Source organism: Octodon degus, unplaced genomic scaffold (genome assembly GCF_000260255.1).
Source record: "Octodon degus isolate 3935 unplaced genomic scaffold, OctDeg1.0 scaffold00062, whole genome shotgun sequence".
Taxonomy (NCBI): Eukaryota; Metazoa; Chordata; class Mammalia; order Rodentia; family Octodontidae; genus Octodon; species Octodon degus.
In genome coordinates, this window is record NW_004524638.1 from 2,122,812 (window position 1) to 2,128,710 (window position 5,899).

General features: G+C 37.8%; 1 protein-coding gene across 14 annotated transcripts in view; it reads left to right on the forward strand.

Moving 5' to 3' along the window:
- The window catches only part of Fam49b (family with sequence similarity 49 member B), a 141,001-nt gene that overhangs the window by 113,848 nt on the left and 21,254 nt on the right, over positions 1 to 5,899 (forward strand). The gene's annotated exons all lie outside the window — the stretch shown is intronic.

Consider the following 5,899-nt stretch of genomic DNA (forward strand, 5'->3'; position numbering starts at 1 on the left):
AAAAAAATACGTTGCATATTGTTGTCTTAGTGGTTAGTCATTGTACAAGATGCAGACATAATATCCTGTCCACAAACACTATTAGAACAAATCTCTCTATTCATTGAATTAAGAGAATGCAGCTGTATATCTATCCTATTTTGAGTATGTAGATGCAAAATGGTCATTCATTTGTATCCCCTTTTTTGTGTAGTTTTGTCAGGGAAGGGCATTCCATTGTCATATAAATGTTGTAGGTGTGTGAATTCAGCAAAATATTCTGATACAATCCAGTAGTCCATAATAGTAGTAGGTTTTCTGTAAGACTGGCAGTGACAGAAGTTGTTGACTTGAGCCTTTTACAGCTCAGCATGTTAATGTGGCTTTACTTTTTATACTTTGTTTTTATACTTTTCTACTGGATGGTTAAGACCAAGATAAAGCAAGACCTATGTAACAAGAAATGTAACTTTTATATCTGATAAGGTCAGTCAAAATCCCCTCAGGATTTATCCTAAAACCTGTACTGCAGTTTGTAGATCCTTTGTCAGTGTCAGCCATGTCGATGAGTCACGGCCATTGCTTGACCAGTTTGCTCTTTGTGAAAGCCTGAGAGAATGTTTTCTCTCTATGTGACTCTCCTTAGGCACATTCTACGTCATCGAGCACTTTCCTCTTTGGCCCCATAATCTCCTTGATCAGAAAATTTGGGACACAACTGAGTTATATAGTGTTACAGTATAGATTCTTCTATGTCCTTAGTCCTCACTGACCTTAAAAGGCTAGGGCCAAAATGTTGGCTGTCCTTGCAGCCCTTATTTTTCTCTGATTTTTGGTCTGCAAACTTAGGTTGCTAACTGTTCAGAAAAGAAGCTTATTACTCTACACCATAGGTAGTTGAGCTTAACCTGTCTGTCTGAATATAGAACATCTTAGGCATAACATGAAAGCTTTTCCATCAAGCTTTGATATGTTAAACTTTGAGTCCCTTACAGAATATGAAGAAAAGAAATTAAAAAATAAATATTAAAAAAAAAACAAGAATGAACAGTTACATATTTTTACACAGTAATTTAGAAATCTAACCATATACAGCATTGTAGCAGGGCAGTACTGTGACATTTTTTTTTTCTTGTCTCTTATTTTCATTTATTACCCCCCCCCTTTTTTTTAAACATTTACTTGAGAGACATTATGGCAGTAATTGATATGTCAGGACAAATAGTATGTATTTAGAAGATCAGAATTACAGGCATTTAAAGCCTGACCCTACCATTACACATTACTATCTTTAGTGCAGTTGCATAGTTCACAGGTATTGGCATATATAGTTAGCCAGGGTGAGAATCATACCAATTAATTACTAATTTCCAAAAACATGCTGAAGATTCTCAGGATCATTGCCTTATCCATCTTGTGCGTATAAATGTACCATACAGTTTTTAAGGACACAAAAATTTTAATAACTTAAGGAATTTAGCAGTCTGTAAAATGTAAAACAAAAGTTGGAATTGAGGTGTTTGTATAAGTTTCTTTTAGTATGTATAAGAATTATCCTGTAAAGTTTTAAAGTATGATAATTCGTTCTTTTACTATATTTCCTTTTTAGTTACGTGTGTAGTCTGTAGTTTTGTAACCCTCTATTAACTGTCAGCCTTAGTCTTCTAATCTTCCTTATCTTCACTAACATATATGGAGAGTTTTTCTTAAGCTGCCAGTTTCCAGCTGTGTTTATGGTCCAAGTGCTGTAGAAGGCTTAGCTTTCCTTTCGTTTTGGCCCACCGTTGATAAACAGAATGATGGCATTCATCATAAGGAAGTTGTAGCTGTGCATAATCTGGTGTCCTGTTTTTCCCATTTCTTATCCTTCCCTCATCCCTTGTACCCTTCTGTATTTATGAAAGTTTGATTCCCTTTTTTTTTCTTTTTCTTTCTTTTTTTTTTTTTTTTTTTTTTATGAGCAGAATATATTTATTGAGAGAAAGAAAGCTCCTGTCCACAGAGGGACAGGAGGGGAGCCCGAGCGGGTAGTTCCCTGGGAAGCTGTCTCTTCCGGGGATCTTTTTTTTCATATTCTTTTTTTTTCCTTTTCTCTTTCTCCTCCCTCTCCATTGTTCCCTTTCTCATTTGAAAGTTTTTCTTCCTACTTTCCAATATCCATTTTTGTCCTTCAGCACGATTTTGGTTTCTCACACACTAGAAACAACTCATTATGTAAACACATGTGTCTGGTTTATTTCATTTAAAACTGTGGTCTCAAGTTACATCCATTTACATAGAAATGTCTCAAGTTAAAAAAAAGTGTCAAGTTTATCTTCTTTAGTACTCAGTTCTATATAAAAATCACTTAGAAGGCTTAAATTTCTACTGAAGCTATCATGATCTGTTAGCAAACTATTTAAAGACTTTCTTATATCTTAACCATTGGATTAAATAGTCTGGTGACACGTGTACAATTGTGACTAGTATTCCATTTTAATGGAGAGATATGCTAATACAGTTGACACTTTTATTCTGGAGACTTAAAGCTTCATTACTATATTGTGTACAATTTAGACTCTAATGATTTCTCTCATCTCTTTGGAACTTTGTGGTTTCTCGTTTCCATGCTAAGAAGATGCATTTCCTTACTTGCTCATGGTAGAGGCTTAGTATTTTTGGAATAAGTAAATGACATATTAATAGATACACACATTGGATATGTCAAACATAGTAAGTCCCTGACTTGCAGATGAGTTCCATCCAGGAGAAAGTTGGATTTGTTCATAAGTCCAACAGTGACACAAATACACAATGTAAAACATTAAAAAAACAAACATACAACAAAATACTATAAATAAACATTTTATTTTTATAGTTATCTTAAAATGGTAGAGCAGTGTATGTAGTACAACAACTGGCGTATAAGGGACTGCATGGAGTAAACTGACAGGAGAGTTACTAATGGGGGGGCAGTATAGGCTGAGAAAAATACTACTCAGACATCACTGGACTATTTTTTCAAGAGAATAGACAGAATCAAATTGATCAGAAAACCTGTTGTATCAAGATCATGTGGGAGCGAGATTCCGTCTTACCCTATGTCTCCTGTCACTGATGATCCTTTGGCTCCGCCACCCGCCTGCTGCCCTCCCTCTAGTCACGCTGTATAGTAAGCACATAGAGCACATCCGTGACAATGCCCCACAGACCTTGGCTTCTCACGCAAGAGAAACAACTCATGATATGAACAGGTACTTTTACTGATTTGCATATTTATAGAGGAACAGAGAACATAAAAGCTGACTAATTTGGAAGATACTGAGTTTTTATAACAAGGTTTAATAAGGCTATCCTGAGAAGCATCTTACACTCCCTTGTTTTGGTCTGAAACCCTAGAGCTGTTCCTCTTGCAGCAGTAGCCTGTGGGAAAGTTGTGTGGTCACTGCTGTGTCTTGTCTCAGTGTACTTCTGTTGCAGGGACTTATTGTAGTTATAGCTTCCAGCACTCAGAATGAAGAAATCTGCCTAATGTGTTGGATTCTTTTCCCTGGGCTAAATTTATCAAAGCAGATTTAAAATGTTAAAAATGCCATAAGAACTGTGCACATGTTTGTTGGCTGTCTTGAGTCCTCCCCAGTGCACATCTTTGGTGGTTCTTCTGAGGATTTGAGGGCTGGCAGTTGGTTGTTGTCTCTGAAGGGAACTCTTTACAGAGTCTTCTCTTGGTTTACCTCATCATTGCCCAGCTCATTCTAGCCTGTAAGAGAGTTTGGCTTCATTATTTCTCCTAGTTTTCTTTTCAGCATCATTGTATGGCTTTGACTTCTCTGTGGGCTCAGCTACTTTCCCTGTATATCTCATAATCTGAGAGTTAGTTCACAGTTTTCTCCTGTCATATGCTTTTTCTAAAAAGTATAACGTGGCTTTTTTTCTTTATGTGTTCGGTACAGGGTCTTATTACACAGCTGAGGCTCGTAATGATCCTCCTGTCTCAGCCTTCCCAGGGCTTGGATTATAGGTGTGCGCCACCTCACCTGGACTTGATGGCTGGCTTGGCACGCTGGGGTGGGGCAGGCATGGCACGTAGTACTGGGGGGTCTAACCCGGTCCCTGCACTTGCCTAAGCAGGTGCTTAGATGGCTGAGCTATCTTGCTAGCCTTTCTTTTCTTTTAAATACAGGATCTCATGTGGTTTAGATTGGCCTGATCTCACTATGTAGCCCACGTTGGCCTCGAACTTGAGGTCCTGAGTACTGAGAGTATAGACTTTTGCCACTATGTCTAGCTCCATGTGGCTTTCTTTGAGTTTCCTCAGAATCTAGTCTCTAAATCATCTCTTCTTTGACCTCCCTTTTTTCCAACTCAGCCACTTTCTGTGGACAGAAGTTCTGCAATCACTGGCTGTCCTGCCTCAGCCTACTTTCACTCCCTAAAGTGTGGTACAGTACTACAATGCTGAAATTCACCCTGAGGCTTAATCATATCTAGGTGATCTTGCCTTTTCGCTTTAGCATCCTATAATTATTTCTTTTTTTATAATGGTGTTTCTTGCTCTCCTCTCTCAGACTTTGCCTCCAAGTATAGTAACACTAATAATACATGGAATGAATCTTGGGAGAAACAAAACTTTCTGAGAAAAAACCAGGAATATTTTTCCTTGTAATTTATCCTACTAGTTTGATATCAACTCTTGCACCTTTGTAAGTCACCCATGCACTGGAGTCCAGTCTCCACTGCAGACAAAATGAGGTTTCCAAGTGCTAACCTGATGATATCACTACCCTGCATGCATGGATTCTCCATGATTTCTCCAGGGCTGTGGGGATGACAGTGGTACTTCATTGGCGCACATGGTATGCACTTTGAATTAGTCTTTGGTTACTGCCTTTGCTTCTCTAGTCTGCCTGTATTGGTCGTCTTGCCATTCCTCGACTGTCTCAGGGTCCCTGCCCTGTTTATCTGCAAGCCCTTGCTCATTCTTAGCCCACACGTCAGTCACAGTCCAGTGTCATTGACTCAGATGGCCTTCAGTGAGGTGAGGCCCCCACTGTGTTCCTTTACACTGCACAGTGTGCCGTGTACCCCTGCACAGCACAGCACATAGCACGCCTGGGCTTGCTTTTCTTTCTCTTACATAAGAAGGCTATCTTTGGGCGTAGTGTCTTCATCTCTTTCCCCAAGACCTAGGGGAGAGTCAACAGGTTTTCAGATTTACTGAAAGAGAAGATAATAGTTTTCACATAATGTAATGTATAATTAATTGGGAATAAAGTCAGAAATATCTAGTATAGTACAGTACTTGGTACTTCGTATATTAGAAATACCCACTATGTTCAGTAGTCAGTATATTTTATAAGGTTGCAGAATGCTAGGTAGAAGATTGCTTTATCTGGGAGGCAGTTTGGTGCATTATAAGATTAGAAATACTTGGCATTTACTAGCTATATCTTTGGGCTCTAATCATTTTGAACTCATTTTATCCATTGTAATGCCTTTATCGTTGATAGAAGTCGAATGAGAAAGCTATGTTCAATGCACAGAGTGGATACTGGCTCACATTTAGGTCTTCATAAATAGTGTGAAGTTTATTTTCTAAGTTAAGGGCTAATAATCTGACAAATTTGTTAGTATTTTAATATTTGTATTGACATTTACTAATTTTATGTTACCACTTAACTTTGTAAGCTCTTGGCTTTTCTTTTTTCAAAACTAGAATCTAGCATTGCTTCCTGACCCCGAAACCTGTATGTGAATTGTTTTATGATATTTTTGAAGTGAAATATTAGTATTTCCATTTTCTTTTGTTTTTTCAAAGTTTTATTGATCAACAGATAGCAATGAGACAGTTTCACATCAAATCGGAAGTACAGTTTCAACAAATAATACACTGCATATATTCTTCTTAGTGGTTAATTGCTGTACAAGATGCAGACTTGTG